Source organism: Meles meles, chromosome 13, assembly GCF_922984935.1.
Source record: "Meles meles chromosome 13, mMelMel3.1 paternal haplotype, whole genome shotgun sequence".
Classification (NCBI taxonomy): Eukaryota; Metazoa; Chordata; class Mammalia; order Carnivora; family Mustelidae; genus Meles; species Meles meles.
In genome coordinates, this window is record NC_060078.1 from 14,842,086 (window position 1) to 14,860,327 (window position 18,242).

Sequence of the window (18,242 nt, forward strand, 5' to 3'; positions counted from 1 at the left end):
GCAGTGCCACTGAATAGATTCCCTGTGCTGCACGTTTCACCCCAGTGACTTAACCATTCCATGATCGGAAGCATGTATCTTCTCCCCTCCCCCCACGGACCCAAACCAATCATCCCTTTGTTCTCTGTGTTGGTGGGTCTATTTCTGCTTTGTTGTGTTTTAGATTCCACATAAAAATGAAACTATATATATTTGTCTTTCTCTCATCTCACTAAGCATAATACCCTGTAGATCCATCCATCCTGCTGTAAATGGCAAGATCTTGTTCTTTTTTATGGCTGAGTAATATTCCATTATAGATACACACCACATCTTCTTTATCCATTCATCTGCTGATGGACACTTGGGCAGCTTCCATACCTGGGCGATTGTAAATAATGCTGCAATAAACATAGGGGTGCATGTATGCTTTCAAAGTAGTATCTTCATTTCTTTGAGTAACCCAGTGGGAAATTGCTGGATCATATTGTATTTGTGTTTGTAATATTTTTAGGAGACTCCATAACAGTTTTGCATCAGCTGCATCAATTTATATCCTCACCAGGAGTGCCTAACAGTTCCTTTTTCTCCATATCCTCACTTGCTGTTTCTTGTCTTTCTGCCATTCTGTCTGATGGAAGGTGATACTCTGTCTACTAGCCATTCTGACTGGGGTAAGGTGATAACTTACTGCCTTCAATGATGAACGATGTCAAGTGTTGTTTCAAGTGTCTTTTGGACATCTGCATGTCTTCTTTGGAAAAATGTCTATTCTCTGTACATTTTTTTTTTCTTAGACTGTTAGGGATTTTTTGGTATTGAGCTGTATGTATATATTTTGGATATTAATCCCTTATCAGATATACCATTTGCAAATATCTTCTCCCATTTACTAGGATGTTTTTTGTTTTGTTGTTTCCTTCACTTGGAAAAGCTTTTTGTTTTGGTGTAGTTGCAGCTATTGATTATTTTTGCTTTTGTTTCCTTTGCCTCAGGAGACTATATATATATATTTATTTATTTATATTTATATTTATATATCCATAAATATATTGCTAAGACCAGTGTCTAAGAGATTACTGCCTATAGGGGCACCTGGGTGGCTCAGTGGGTTAAGCCTTTGCCTTTGGCTCAGGTCATGATCTCAGGGTTCTGGGATCAAGCCCTGCATCGGGCTCTCTGCTCAGTGGGGAGCCTGCTTCCTCCTCTCTCTCTGCCTGCCTCTATGCCTACTTGTGATCTCTCTCTGTCAAATAAATAAAATCTTTAAAAAAAAAAGAGATTACTGCCTATGTTTTCTTTTAGGAGTTTTGTGATTTCAGGTCTCACATTTAGATCTTCAATCCATTTTAAGTTTATTTTTTGTATGGTGTAATAAAGTGGTCCAGTTTCATTCTTTTGCATGTAGCTATCTAGTTTTTCCAGCACTGTGTGTAGAAGAGACTGTCTTTTTCCCCCACTGGATATTCTTGCCTCCTTGGTTATAGATTAATTCATCATATAAGTGCAAGTTTATTTCTGGGCTCTCTTATATTCCACTGATCTATCTATGTGTCTATTTTTATGTCAGTACCATTTTTTATTATGATATATTTGTAGTGTATCTTAAAATCTGGGATTATAGTACCTCCAGGTTTGTTTTTCTTTCTTAAGATTGCTTTGGCTGTTCAAGGTCTTTTGTGGTCCCATACAAATTTTAGGATTATTTATTCTGCTTCTGTGAAAAATGATATTGGCATGTTGATAGAGATTACAATGAATCTGTAGACTGCTTTTGATAGGATGGTCATTTTAACAATACTAACTAGTTCTTTCAGTCTGTAGGCGTGGAATATCTTTTCCATTTTTTGTGTTGTCTTCACTTCCCTTCATCAGTGCTTTATAGTTTTCAGAGAACCTATATTTCAACCTCTAGGTTGGTTTATTCCTAGTTATTTTATTATTCTTTGTGCAATTGTAAACGGGATTGTTTTCTAAATTTCTCTTTCTGCTGCTTTGTTATTAGTGTGTAGAAAGATTTCTGTGTATTACTTTTGTATCCTGCAACTTTATTGAATTCATTTAATAATTCTAATAGTTTTTGATGAGTTCTTTAAGGATTGATCTGTATAGTATCATGTCCTCTGCTAAAATAGTGAGTTTTACTTCTTCCTTACAGTTTAGATGCCTGTTATTTCTTTTTCTCATCCGCTTGCTGTGGCTAGGACTTGAATACTGTGTTGAATAAGAATGGCAAGAATGAACATCCGTGTTTTGTTTCTGATCTTGGAGGAAAATCTTTCAGTTTTATGACATTATGTATGATATTAACTGTGGGTTTATTATATATGGTCTTTATTATGTTGAGGTCTCTTCCCTCTAATCCTACTTTGAGAGATAAAAATCTTAAGCGTATGTTAAATTTTGTCAAATTCTTTTTCTGCATCTGCTGAGATTATCATATGATTTTTGTCCTTTATTTTTTCATGTAGTGTATCACATTCACTGATTTACAGATATTGAACCATTTTTGCATTCCCAGGAAAAAGTCTCACTTTATCATGTTGAGTGATCCTTTTCATGTATTGTTGAATGTGGTTTGCCAGTATTTTGTTGAGGACATTTACATCTGTGTTCATTGGGAACAGCGACCTGTAGTCCTTTGTTTGATTGGGGTGTGTGTGTGTGTGTGTGTATGTGTGTGTGTGTACAGTGTCTTTGGTTTTGGAATCAGGGTAGTGCTGGCCTCATAGAATGTGTTTGGAAACTTTCCTGTTTCCTCTGTTTTTTGGAATAGTTTGAGGAGAATGGGAATTAGCTCTTCTCTATGTTTGGGATTCACAGATAAATTCTCCATCTGGTCCTGGACTTATGTTTGTTGGGAGTTTTTTGATTAATGAGTCAGTTTTGTTACTAGTAATGAACCTGTTCAGATATTCATTTGTTCTTGATTCAATTTTGAAAGACTGTACCTTTCTAGGAGTTTAATCCCCTCTTCTAGGTTGTCCAGGTCATCAGCATGTAATTTTTCACAGTATTCTCTTACAATCTTTTGTTCTGTGATGTCAGTTGTTACTTCTCTTTCATTTTTGATTTTTTAAAAATTTGGGTCCTCTCTCTTGCTCTCTCTCTCTCTCTTTTTTTTTCTTGATGAGTCTAAAGGTTTACCCTTTTTTATGTGCCTTTTCAAGGAACCAGCTCTTGGTTTTATTGATCTTTATTTTCTTTTCATTTCTATTGCATTATTTCCATTCTGATCTTTATTATTTCTTTCCTCCTATTATCTTTGGGCTTTGTTTTTTCTTCCTTTTTTTTAGTTCCTTTGGGTATAAAGTTAGATTGATTATTTAAGGGTTTTTTTTTTTTTCTTTCTTTCTGGAAGTTGGCCTGTATCAATATAAATTTCCCTCTTGGAAATGCTTTTGATGTGTCTGAAAGATTTTAGATCATTGCAAGACACCAGTTAAATTTGAATTTTAGATAAATAATTTTCTACTATAAGTATGTCATTACATGGGGTATTCTTGTACTAAAAAAATATTATCTGAAATTTAAATTAAATTGGATGGTCTATAATTTTATTTGCGAAATCTGGTAACCCTACTTTATGAGCAAGTGAATGAATGAGTGAAAGTAATTTTTTTCTGTATTACAACAAGAAACCATTTTCATTAATTCCTGCAAGTTTCAGATTAAAGAGTCAGCTATAGTTGAAAATTTCACAGGTGTGATCTGAAACCCTCGACTGCACAGTGAAAGCATGTTTTATATTATCAACCAAGGGATTTATTCACTATGAAGGGATAACTATTAATCCTTGACACACTTTTCAGATTAACTTTTCAGGATTTATTCACTGTGAAGGGATAACTATTAATCCTTGACACACTTCAGATATGAGGCATGTGAGTTATGATTTACCAGAGGTAAACAAGAACAAAGAGAATCTTTTGGGGTTAGACATGTTATAAAAAGAGTGAAATCATAATAATACTGTCTAATGCTTACTGAGTGATCAGTATGTCAGACACTAATCCAGGTGCTTTTGTACATATAATTACTTATTTTCAGTATATTGATCCTGTTAAGTAATTTTATTTTCCCAAGAAAATGGAGAAGCGGGGAACTTAAATTCTTGTTCTAGATTAAAAAACGGCTAATGAGTGTCACATCTGGTATTTGAACCTAGATGTGGTAATTTTTGAATCTGCTCTTCTAAGAACAAGGCTCTGCTCTTTATGCAAAGGTTTACCAGGGACTTTATAGACACAGTTAATGTACCTTGTGTGATTATATTTAAAAAAATTTTGAAAATTTATTTTCCAATTACTTCTAGAAATATTAAAAATACAGCTCAGTGGGTTAAGCCTCTGCCCATCAGCTCAGGTCATGATCCCAGGATCCTGGGATCGAGCCCCGCATGGGGCTCTCTGTTCAGCAGGGAGCCTGCTTCCCCACCCCCCACCCCCCCCCACCGACCTGCCTCTCTGCCTACTTGTGATCTCTCTCTCTCTGTGTCAAATACATAAATAATGTTAAAGAAAATTTTTAGGAGATTTTATTTAGTTACTTGAGAAAGAGAAGGAGAGTACATGAGTGAGGGGAAGGGCACAGGGACAAAAGGACCCCCTGTTGAGTGGGGAGACTGAAATAGGGCTCACCAGGATCCTGAGACAATGGCCTGAGCCAAAGTCAGACCCTTAACCAACTGAGCCACCCAGGTACCCTCGAATACAAGGGCTTTTTATTGAATATTGGATTGCTCTATATAGAAGGAAAATAATCACCATATGGAGAATATGTAAAGTATGTTACATGTCTCAAATAAGTGTTACATGAACATCACATTCTGTCTTGTATTTTATTCCATCAAATAAATGTGGGGTACAGTTTTCACCTACAGATAATTATTGTGTTTGGATGCCCACGTTATGAACAGGAGGAATTATTTTTGATGTTTTAATAATATAAGAAAGAACCATATTAGACATTTTAAACTTTTATGTCTTTTTTTTTTTTTTTCAAAATAAATTTGGATTTTGCAATAGAAAAAAAATACAGTCTCGAGGAACTGTTAAGTATAGGTGTTAGTTACTACATACGTACATATACAGAGATCCATACCACATGTTTGATAGGTGCACCTACAGTTGCTGGCTTAACATTTGAAGAGGCCATAATGGCACCCTAACAAGGGTTAAGGGCGTTAAGATGCAGATGTCCCTTCCTTAAATACCTTCCTTAGCATGTCATCTAGTTCGTTTAATTGCTGCCAGTGAAAGGAGGGCAAAAGGCAGTGCTGTAAATGACATGGGAGGATACTGTGTCAAATGTTTTTACTGTTCCGCCCACTAAGCTAGTATCCCTTTGGTGTGATCAGAGCAGGCCAGCATAAATTAGCTTGAGTCCTGCTCACTGGGGATGCCTGCGGGGTGGGAGTTGAAAGGCGGCCCCGGGATGGACAACAGCTAAACACACAGTCAACCCAGACAAGGCCCCTGAGGAGAGTAAGGCCTCGCCAGCCTCTCTACCCAGAAATTGCTTGTAAGAGTCAATTTCTATTATTTCATGTATTTACTTCAGAAAAAAAAATTTTTAATGATAGGTAATTCAAGTACATAATATAAAGCTTAAAAGCTACAAAAGTAACTTTCCCTCCTTTTTCTGTCCTTTAATCACATACTCTCTTCCCTGGATGTAATTACTTTTTGTAACACACCCTGAAATAACCAATTTTAATGTATGCTTGTCTGTGTGTATTTTACATAAATGAGGGTATATACATATAGTTTTGTTCAGGGTCTTTTCACTTAAGATATCCTCAAGATTGAGTACATATATATTTTCTCCAGTTTTATTTTATCTTCTTTTACTTTTTTATTTTATTTATATGTTCAATTAGCAACATATAACATTATTTTTTGATGTAGTGTTCGACGATTCATTAGTTGTGTATAACTAACCCAGTGCTCGTTAAAACATCTGCCTTCCTTAATACCCATCACCTGGTTACCCCATCCCACCACCTTCTCCCTTCTGTATCCCTCAGTTTGTTTCTCAGAGTTTAGAGCACAGAGGGCCATAGTGGAAGGGAGGGAAAACTGAATGGTAAGAAATCAGAGAGGCAGTTTTTTTAATAGTTTCTTTAAAAAATATCCTCTTGTATTGTTGTAGAAAAATTTTAATGCCACATTGATGGATATCTAGGTTATTTCCAATGTTGTTATTACAATGTCGTAGTAATATTTAATGTCATTGTTTCCCAAAAATGTGAGTACCTATGTGAGATAATCACAAGAAAAAATTTAATCAATAGTGCTGAATAATTGATTTGTCTGAATTGTCTACAAAAATAATACACTAGATTATATTTCTATCAATGGTGTATTCACAAGGCTGTTGCATTTATCTCACTGTTTTGTGGCCTATTCTCTTGTTTAAAAGCTATTTCTTACTTGTCTATAAAGTGTTCATATAATTGGCTCATTTTTTAATTGAGATGTTATCTTTTATATTCTTTTTTTTTTTTTTGCTCTTAGATTATTCTTTTTTTTTTTCCATTTTATTTATTTTTTCAGCGTAACAGTATTCATTCTTTTTGCACAACACCCAGTGCTCCATGCAAAACGCGCCCTCCCCATTACCCACCACCTGTTCCCCCAACCTCCCACCCCTGACCCTTCAAAACCCTCAGGTTGTTTTTCAGAGTCCATAGTCTCTTATGGTTCGCCTCCCCTCCCCAATGTCCATAGCCCGCTCCCCCTCTCCCAATCCCACCTCCCCCCAGCAACCCCCAGTTTGTTTTGTGAGATTAAGAGTCATTTATGGTTTGTCTCCCTCCCAATCCCATCTTGTTTCATTTATTCTTCTCCTATCCCCCTACCCCCCCATGTTGCTTCTCCATGTCCTCATATCAGGGAGATCATATGATAGTTGTCTTTCTCCGATTGACTTATTTCACTAAGCATGATACGCTCTAGTTCCATCCACGTCGTCGCAAATGGCAAGATTTCATTTCTTTTGATGGCTGCATAGTATTCCATTGTGTATATATACCACATCTTCTTGATCCATTCATCTGTTGATGGACATCTAGGTTCTTTCCATAGTCTGGCTATTGTAGACATTGCTGCTATAAACATTCGGGTACACGTGCCCCTTCGGATCACTATGTTTGTATCTTTAGGGTAAATACCCAGTAGTGCAATTGCTGGGTCATAGGGTAGTTCTATTTTCAACATTTTGAGGAACCTCCATGCTGTTTTCCAGAGTGGTTGGACCAGCTTGCATTCCCACCAACAGTGGAGGAGGGTTCCCCTTTCTCCACATCCTCGCCAGCATCTGTCATTTCCTGACTTGTTAATTTTAGCCATTCTGACTGGTGTGAGGTTATATCTCATTGTGGTTTTGATTTGTATTTCCCTGATGCCGAGTGACGTGGAGCACTTTTTCATGTGTCTGTTGGCCATCTGGATGTCTTCTTTGCAGAAATGTCTGTTCATGTCCTCTGCCCATTTCTTGATTGGATTGTTTGTTCTTTGGGTGTTGAGTTTGCTAAGTTCCTTATAGATTTTGGATACTAGCCCTTTATCTGATATGTCGTTTGCAATTATCTTCTCCCATTCTGTCAGCTGTCTTTTGGTTTTGTTAACTGTTTCCTTTGCTGTGCAAAAGCTTTTGATCTTGATGAAATCCCAATAGTTCATTTTTGCCCTTGCTTCCCTTGCCTTTGCCGTTGTTCCTAGGAAGATGTTGCTGCGGCTGAGGTCGAAGAGGTTGTTGCCTGCATTCTCCTCAAGGATTTTGATGGATTCCTTTCTCACATTGAGGTCCTTCATCCATTTGGAGTCTATTTTCGTGTGTGGTGTAAGGAAGTGGTCCAATTTCATTTTTCTGCATGTGGCTGTCCAATTTTCCCAGCACCATTTATTGAAGAGGCTGTCTTTTTTCCATTGGACATTCTTTCCTGCTTTGTCGAAGATGAGTTGGCCATAGAGTTGAGGGTCGATTTCTGGGCTCTCTATTCTGTTCCACTGATCTATGTGTCTGTTTTTGTGCCAGTACCATGCTGTCTTGATGATGACAGCTTTGTAATAGAGCTTGAAGTCCGGAATTGTGATGCCACCAACTTTGGCTTTGTTCTTCAATATTCCTTTGGCTATTCGAGGTCTTTTCTGGTTCCATATAAATTTTAGGATTATTTGTTCCATTTCTTTGAAAAAAATGGATGGTATTCATCTTTTATATTCTTATTGTCTTGTAGAAAATCTTTACATATTAAAGAAATTAGTTCTCAATTATTTAGGTATTTAAATGTATAATATTTTACACCTATTCAAAATCATATACATAACTTAAAGTTGCTGGGCAGGGAAGGCAAGTCTAATATATTAAAATTCTTGGTAAAAATTGATCAATATACTTAATAAATCCAATATCCTGTTTGCTTTTCCTAACCAGCACCAATTGTTTTGCTTGTATACAGGAGTTTTGCTTCAGCAATCCTTATTCAAATTTTTCTCGTATAAGAAGGACCATGAGTTTCCTTTCTTAACCAATTAAGTTGTTTCTTCTGTTTACCTGTGTTTCAAAGTTGATCTTCAGTTTGGATGAAATTATAGTGTGTTAGATGAACTGGACTCTAAAAATCACTCAAGAACATCATTTAAAAAGCTAGCTCTTTATTCAAATATGCAAAATAGAAAATACTTATGAGCAAAAACCAAAAAAAAGAGATCTTTTATAATTGTCTCTCTCTTAAAATTCTAAAAGTAATAATAATAATAAATGGACTTTCTAGATATTTCTCTTCTCTGAAGGAGCCTATTAAATATCTCAATTTTAATTTTTAAGTATCAAAATACAATTTTATGAAGACTTACTAAGTTTTCTTGACTTCTGATTGTGAATATATTATTTGAAGTAAACATGTCTAATTTTCACATGAAAATACATTTTTAGTCACAGATTAACATGATTAATGTGAAAATCTATGCCATGATATGCCACTGACATATTCAGATAGTAGATCACAATTACAGGCTCATCATGTCCTTTTCTATCTAAAGCAATATCCTTGGACTCAGGATGAATTGTCCCAGGAGCATTGAAAACCATGATAATTGGAACTTTCGAAAAGTGTCCACGTTGCTAAAACTAATTACAGCAGAGAACAGAATAGTGATCTCAGTCACTGTTTCGTATGTGGGTAATGAAACAGAGAATGGGGCACTTCCTCAAGGTCACGTACTAAGTTGGCAATAGAATAAGAAATGAGAGACACTCTCCTGACACGGTGCCTTGGATTCTTTACAGGAGAGGACACACTCCCAGCTCGAAGTCACTTTAGGTAAAAGGCCTTTGAAATATGTGCCCACACAACATACTTAACACTGGTATCAAACAAGCATCTGTTGGGATTTACCGGTCCCTCAATTCTAGCCATCATTCTAGTAGAATTCTGTTTCTGCTACTTTAATGATAGGGAGAACAGAGGAATTACTTGTCAGCTCTGTGGAATGCAGAAGACATGCAGAAAAAAGACCAATGCATTATTTTATTCTTTAAAGTACTTAGGACTTGGGGTACCTGGGTGACTCAGGCCGTTAAGCGTCTGCCTTCAGCTCAGGTCATGATCTCAGGGTCCTGGGATCGAGTCCCATGTTGTTGGGCTCCCTGCTCACGGGGAGTCTGCTTCTCCTTCTCCCTTTGCCCCTCCCACTGCTTGTGTGCGCTCTCTCTCTCTCTCTCTCTGTTTCTCTCAAATAAATAATTAAAATCTTAAAAAAAAAAGTACTTACAACCTCTGAGGCACAAATGGAATAATATGTCTGTTAATACCTTCTCCACAATGCAAACTTTCTTTGGCCCATTAAATTACAAGCTTATATGTATCACTGTCTGAAAAGTAAAACCAACCACTAAGTTTGTTTTGATCAAATTATTTTATGAAGTGTGGTTCAGAGAAGCGGAAGCATGGAATCAGGAGGAAAGTGGGTGTCTGATTTGGGCAAAGGAACAAACATTTATTCTGTTGTGTGACTTCTTTTTAAATTTTAATAGAGGAAAATTTTCCTCCTCCTTTTTTCCCTCTAAAATTAAAATACCTCTAAATCATTCAGAAACAGACCAGATGGGCCCCTGAGAAAACCATGGCAACATAATATCTAAATCTATGCTTTTAAACAACTAATAAAATAACAGAATAAACAAGAAGAGTGAACTCTTCCTTCTCTCCATGAAATGTACTCCAGGAAGACATTCTTTATATTTGTAAGACTTTGTCAAAAAGTTTACTGTTCGAAGCTAGAGTACAGAGTCAAAACTATTTGTATTCTAACAACAGCAACAAAAAAAACTAGGAGTTTCCTCAGCAGTTCATTCATACCCTAGCTACAATGGAACGTACAGAGGATGGTCTTTATTGTCTAGATAGAAGAGCAGAAGCCATCAGTCACATCAACATCCAGAGGAACGTATGCATTCAAATATGGACTATGGGAGCAGCGTGGAAGGGAGCACAGTGGAGAAGAAATAGCAGTATTAACTCCTTTGCAGTTGCTTCCCCTCCCCTTTTCATACAGTTGAACCACATGAAATCGCCAACAGCCGTGCAGAAGGGCCAATTTCATTTGGTTCAGTCTAATAAATATCTATGTTCATTGTCACTGAAGCATGCCATAGAATGCGAAGTTCCTATGTCCCGTGAAAGATTCATTATGCCATCAATGCAACAGAAGTTGCAGAAGGAAAAAAACAATGTGAAAATGGAATTCTTCCAAATCCATCACTCTTATTTATTATGACCTTCCAAGGGCATAGATGGAAGAGGATTTGCATCCTCTGAGGAAGTGAATTAATACGGTGGGTGGACATACCGATCGGTGTTGCCAGGAAGAATAAACTTTGGAGTTACTTTATGGATCCCACTTGGGATTGTTCTGCCTAGAGAAATGCCCTCTTTGAGGTCATGTCATGAGTCCCTACTCTTGAGGAGAAGCAGAGACTGCCTTGCATGGGCAAATCTGAAATGATTTCCTTGATGCTTTATTTCATCATAGCATACAAAGTGTTTCCTTTAATTGAGCTTGAGCTTTCCAGCGAATTGTTAAGGTTTATGTATTAGGATTAAAAAGAAAGAAGGTTCACTTAGTCAATCTCTCCATAAAATTTTATGTATTTATTTGAAAGAGCAAGTGAGTGTAGGAGTGTGAGTGTGGGGAGGGGCAGAGGGAGGGAATCTGAGGCGACTCCCCAGCCGGCCAATATGGAGCCTCATGGTCATGACCCCAAGATCATGACCTCATGACCCCTAGATCATGACCCCATGACCTGAGCCTAAATAAAGAGTGGGAAGCTTAACCCACTGAGCCACCCAAGTGCCCTTAATCTCTTCCTAAAAAAATAAATCCTTAGAGTAGCTCCCAGGCACTGAATGATGTGGCCTGGCCCTCCAGTCTGGTTTCTCCCAGCCCCCGCCTTCTTTTCCTCAGTCACACAATTGTGGCCTTCTTTGTTTTAAAATACGCTATTTCCTTCCTTGGGGCTGCTGCCTATGTTGCACTTGTCTCCTAGTCTTACTGTTTAACATCCTCAAAAAGGCTGTCTGTCATCTGAATTGCCAAATGAGATCCTCCCTTATCATAGCTCTGACTGTGTGCTGTCTGATCTGCATTTGCAAATACGTGCTTGCATACTGATTTGACTTCTGTCCTCACTTCCCTGCGGATTCAGGCATACAGGATATGATATGCCTTGTTATGATTATTATTCATGAAACATGTGAATACTTGAGAATAATAAAGTGTTTGAAGAATATTTGCCAAGGTGTTAACCTTAGTTATCTCCTGGTAGATGCCATCATAGTATTTTTCTATTTTTTTCTCTCTTTTTTTGTTTAACTACTTTTTTCTGTAATCAATATGTAGACCTATTTCTTGGGTGGATTTTTTTTTTTTTTTTTTAACCTTCACAAATGCTGCTGAAAGATGGTGGAACATTTGAACTGGGGTAGAGGGTTCTTGGCAGCCTCATCTCCCTGTGCACAGACATGAGGATAACAGCTGGGGTCTTCCAAGGAAACTGTTATTTGTCACAAGTGCAGTGCCTGAAAAGGTCATAGGTCAGGGAGCAGAAGACTTCTAACCCTAAATGACAATGCAGAAATTTTCTTTCCTGGATGTTTCCTTTGAAAGCTTTCATGCAACGAGTTGACACAACTAGATTTAAATTTGAAAATGTGCAGCAAAGTGAGACGTGGATAGGAAGAGGGATTGAGCAGGAGCACGGGGCCAGTTACAAGCCCAGATCAGCATTCCTGGTAGGAATGGTGCTGGCCCACCTAGAGCAGTAGCTCTAGGGATGCACTGGAAGGAGAGGAACAAGAGAGAAGGCAGAGACTGAGACAGTCTGAGCAAACCTATGCAGGCACGGAGAGAGCAAAGAATGAATTTATTCTTTTGATCCTGGATGAGTGTAAGAATGGTGATATCATTGATGCGCCTGGGTGGCTCAGTCATTAAGCGTCTGCCTTCAGCTCAGGTCATGATCCTGGGGTCCTGGGGTCCTGGGATCAAGCCCTGCATTGGGCTCCCTGCTCCACAGGAGGCCTGCTTCTCCCTCTCCCACTCCCTCTGCTGTGTTCTCTCTCTTGCTGTGTCTCTCTCCACAAAAAAAAAAAAAAAAAAAAAAAAAAAAAAAAAAGAATGATGATGTCATTAACCCAAAGGGTGATGTTACAGGGTGCCCACAGAAAACCAAGGTTTTGCGGTTAAGGGAGAATGAATTGGGTTTGAGTTGGAGATTACAATGGAACTTCCAGAGGAAAGTATCCAGAGGAGAGAGATAAAGCTTCAAATGAAAAGTCTTTGGAGTCGTTTATAAAGCTAAGAGTTGATACCATAAGATGAGGTGAGATTTCCCCAATGAGAGAAGTCAGAGCAACAAGATAGAAGGCCAGAAACAGAATTTTGGAGGAACACCTGTATTTCAGTGCACTAAGGTAAAGGATTCAGGAAAATAAATTGAGAAGGTGGTAGCAGAAAGAATTAGGAGACTGATTATTATAGAAACTTCGGGAATGAGTTTCCAGATGGTAAGCAGAAAGGGTCACTGCTTCTGAGATGTCCTAGAAGACCCCAAAATGTTGATAGGATATGGCAGCTAAAATTGACTGGTTGCTTACTCTTTGCCAGCCCTGGTTAGAAGACGTGTTTTTGGGTGCGGTCCATCGATCCATTTTACAGAGCGCGGGAGGTGTGAATCATGTTGGAATAACTTCACAACCAAATAGGAAGTGGAGTCGGTGACTGGCCTGATTCAGCTTTTTGTCTGAGACCTAACTTTCGAATTGGAAGGCACGGTTGAATCGGCCACAAATTCTGCAATTCTAGTTCTTCACTAATTCAAAGCTTAATTTCAATTTAAGTGGCTGTTGGGTGTTTATCATCCCACTTGTAGTCTGTTTGCCTTTGATTTTTGAGATGGGAAGGGTTGATTCTGTCCAACATGAAGCAGACTCCACTGTGAACTTGAATTGTTGCACTTGACTGAGAGGAAAGGGCCGGGCGCCCGGCGTTGCTGTGAGCACTCAGCTGTCAGTTTCCATGAAGGCTGGCTCAGAGGGAGGGAGGGCCAGGTGCCCACAGTCACATTGCTCTAGAGCTGGAAAAGCTTCTCAGGCAGCTCCTTTGCATGAACTATGCTCTACTTTGGCCTCCTACACTCTGTGTCGTTCCCCTGAGGTCTCGATGTGCTGGAGAGTTCCCTTGCAGGCATGAGGCATAAGAAAATTGCTCCAGAGCGACAAGAGCCTGCGTGAGCCCTTGCTATGGATTATTCAGACACTGACAGTGACTCCACGTTGGGATACAGCGATGATGAAGATTCCAGTGATGAAGCTCACGGAGTCTCAGAGTCAGTGCCCAGAAAACTGTGTTTGCAAATATTTGGGGTGTTTTTCATGCTGTATGATTTCATGGAAAGGAATTTCTAACTTCTCCAGAAAGGCTTAAAGAGAGAGCCCTGCTAATCTGCATAGCTTTGCTTATAATGACTCATTAATCAACAGCATGTGTGAAGTTAATCTGCCAACAGAAGCTGCTTGCCCAGTAGTATGTGTTTGTCCACTGTCAGCTAACACACACAGAGAAATGGCTGAGCAGGAGGTCTGATTTTTAGAGACCCTGTGTGTGCTAGACTTGGCCCCTCATGTAGATACAGGTGCGTGTGTTTGGTGGATGTTCTTAGTTAAGGATATTGTACATTATCTTATAATTCTAGTTATGAGATTGTCTTGTGGTCAGTGTCAGAGAGGCTTTCCAAATCTCTTATTTCTTCTGCTAGAATTGATCACAGACCTCGATCTGACAAAAAAGTAAGAATCAAAGACATCTGTTTTAATCAGTAACACGATCTCCCTCCTTCCTCTTTTTCTCATCTAAGCTGGTATTACGTGAAGCCCTTTTAACTGGACAGATGTTCTATGTGAAACCAATATCGTAGCAGCTGTGTATGCACAGAGGGTGGTTTAATAGCCACATGGAGCTATTAGAACCTCTGTATTAGACGAGTACGTAATGTTTTCTACCTCAATCCACATATTTGCTTGGACCTGCCGAGGAAATAAACAGACACAGTAAGTCACAGTATTAGCAGCTCCTATGAATAACATTCTCTCATTAGAAGCTTCTATACCGTCTCTTCTAAAATCAGGGTTGAACATGTGTCAGTTCTCGATCAGATGGCATTCTGTCTCTCCTGGGAGCAGGCTTTCTCAGTCCACAGGGACAGTATGCCTAGATACCTGCCTAGACAGGCATTAATGGCACAAAACACCTTAATAACAGAGACACAATGACAGCCTAGTGGCAACATGAGTTTGGCATTGAGTGAACTTGGCATTTAATAATTTCCTATTGTAACATCACTATGAAGTAACATCACAGGGCTAGGACAGAGCCACAGATGGGAATTCAAACACTATGAGAATCACAACAGGTTATTGAATTAGCTTTGCAGTGGACTACCCATGCACATGTGAGACTGTTTTTATTAACAACTAAATATGTATATTTTTATGGTGACAGGCATTATGACTACTTACTGCCCCAAGTCATTTTGCATTAGAATGCATTTAGAATTGTTGTCAGATTGGAATCTGGTAGCGGAGTGTATAAGGAGTGGACTTCCATGGACCGACATGAGCTCGGGAGCCCACCAGCTCTGTGTTCAAATTCCAAAAGCAGCTACTCACCAGCTGTTTTGACTCTGGGGGCGCTGCTTAACTTTTGTCCTCCTGTGTGCAGTTGAGATAAAATATCCACCCTCTGCTGTCTGCGTTAAGAGAGATTTGTGCAAATCACTTAATACAGTTTCTGCCATATACTAGGTAATGAATAAATGGCAGATATTATAATCTAATGGTTAATATGTGGTTTTCCCTCTTTTCTATTTTGACATACATTACTAGATACTAAGCCTGATTGTAGGCCATAACTCACAGATTTTTCCTTTTTAAAATAAAGTAGTTCCAATTTCTCTTCACAATATCACTCTACTGATATTTTATTTTCCCCCATCTCTGTTTTAAAATATTTAGGTGTTTTTTTTTGTTGCAAGAAAATTGCATTCACTTGAAAAAGGAGATCCAATTTAGGCCAGATAATACAATAAAATGTTAAAATACTGGAAATTGGGCTGAAATAGTTAAAAAATGAATATGCACAGAGAATATGTTCAGAACAAAGCATTATTTTGTATATATTATTTTTAAAGACTTTGTGGGCAATTTCTAAATCGTCAAGATGGTAATATATTTTAGGAAAATTCAGATTTAATATGTTTTCTGTAAAGCTGTGATAGGTGCATATTTTGTTTTTTAAACTAGCAGCAATGTGTAGTAACATACTACCATGAGCAGCCTCCTAAGAAATAAGTCATTCTTGGACACCTGGGTGGCTCTGTTGGTGAAGCGTCTGCCTTTGACTCAGGTCATGATCTCAGGGTCCTGGGATCGAGTCTCGTGTGGGCCTCCCTGCTCAGAGAGGAGTCTGATTCTCCCTCTGCCTGCAGCTCCCCGCTGCTCCTCCACTTTCTCTCTCTCTCTATCAAATAAATAAAACATTTTTTTTTAAACAAAGGAAGCATGGATGGGTGGAAGGAAGGAAGGAAAAAAGGAAGAAGAAAGGAAGGAAGGAAATAAAGAGAAGGAGGGAAGGAGGGAGGAAAGGAAGGAAGGAAAGAAGGAAGGAAATAAAGAGAAGGAGGGAAGGAGGGAGGAAAGGAAGGAAGGAAGGAAGGAAAGAAGGAAAGAAAGAGTAGGAGAGAGGAAGGAAGGAAAGAGGAGGGAGGGAAAGGAAGGAAAGAAAAGTCAATCATATGATTTATGAAGGACCTAATGGGCATTACTGATGTTTTTTGCCCATTGTTGTGTCCACTTCACTGAAATTCCTGCTCCGAAAGTGATCATGGAATTGAAAATATACCGTCTGCTACCTTGGAGCAGAAAGAGTATCTGCCCTCTGTTGGCAGGGTAAACCACTAAAGAGAGTGGCTGCATAGGAGAGGAAAGAACCAGAGTGCAGAGAGGAACACGCTGCCCTCCACCCATGGGACATCACGATGAACTTCACTCTGTCGCATTTGATGCCCTCCAGGGAGTATGCGCTCTTACCATTCCCATTTCAAGGCTTTCACGTGGATTGTAGTTTGCCTCCTAATCCCACGTGTGTCCAAAGCCTGCTCTTTGCTCGTCCTACCCACGGGCTCGAGGCTGTGGTACCTTAGCCATTCTTGGACCACACAGTAGGCAGCTCCTGCAGGCCCCTGCGTTTGGGGTAAGACAGGGAGTAAAACTAGCTATGGAACCTGCCCCCGGATGGTTTAGTGGGAGGGGGATAGAATGGCCAACCAAGTGACCCCACAAATAAGTGTACAGATTACAGACTGTCAGAGGCCCATGGGTCAAGAGGTGCATCAGGCCGTGAGAACAGATGGGTAGAGAACCTGGTCTAGTTGATTCTAATGAATTGAGGAAGGAAACCACCCCCCACCCCCGTCCATAAGCTGGGGAGTTGGGGGTGTATTCAGCAGAGAACAGAGGCAGCCAGTTTGGCTGGAAGGTGAGGATTTGAGGGGGAGAATCCTGTGAGGGGCTGAGGAGGTTGGAATAAAAGTTATAGCCTCAGACATGAACTTAGTACGACATGTGGGTTAAAGATACACAATCGATCACTTCTCTCCTTTAATAGCAATAACCAGTGAGAAACAGAAATGGAAAGGTGCTTTCATAAGAGAAAGTGATGATGTAAAACACCCAAGATTTCTTAAAACAAACAAACAAACAAAACCCCAAACCTAGTGAAAAAGATAAAGAAATTTTACTTATATTCCTAAAACTAGCTGCAAACAAGTGGAAAGTCATGTGATGTGATTGTATGGAAAATTAATGTAATAAAACCTCCTTCTTCCAAAATCAATGTATAAATGTAACACGACTCTACCAGAACCTCAGTGTGGATTCCCTTGGAAGTGGAAACATGAGTTTAAAATCTCTGTGGAATAGGAATCCTTAACAATATCATCAAGCTGTTTCTGAAAAATAATTTTAGTAAGGGAGCGGTTACTTACCAAATACTCAATACTAATGGTTCCTGTGAAACAACTATAATTTTATCTCTTTAATTTTTTTTTAAAATATTTTATTTATTTGACAGAGAGAAATCACAACTAGGCAGAGAGGCAGGCAGAGAGAGAGGAGGAAGCAGGCTCCCCGCGGAGCAGAGAGCCGGACATGGGGCTCGATCCCAGGACCCCGGGATCATGACCCGAGCCGAAGGCAGAGGCTTCAACCCACCGAGCCACCCAGGCGCCCCTATCTCTTTAATTTTTTTAAAGTTTTTATTTAAGTCATCACTACATGTAACATGGGGCTCAGACTCACAACTCCGAGAGTAAGAGTTGCAGGCTCTACCCACTGAGCCAGCCAGGTGCCCCACAGCTGTAATTGCAACACTGCAGTGTAGCAACAGTGAAAGATGTATCAGCAGAAAAAATACTGGGTTCAGAAATACCTGTGAGGACATAATGTATTCTGAAACAATAAAAATTCAGCAGATGCGTCGTTATTTTCAAGACTTTAAAAGCCTATTGTTAGAGACCTATGATACTTGGGTTATGAGTTTTAGAATGTATTAGTAACAGCATATTATTTCTGTGTAATATATTTCCAACTTATATTTATCATGATGTTAACTTTGACATTTTACTTTTCTAGGGAAAAGAGT

General features: G+C 39.0%; 1 protein-coding gene across 2 annotated transcripts in view; it reads left to right on the forward strand.

Moving 5' to 3' along the window:
- The window catches only part of PRKG1 (protein kinase cGMP-dependent 1), a 1,275,046-nt gene that overhangs the window by 1,112,685 nt on the left and 144,119 nt on the right, over positions 1-18,242 (forward strand). The window lies entirely within an intron of this gene.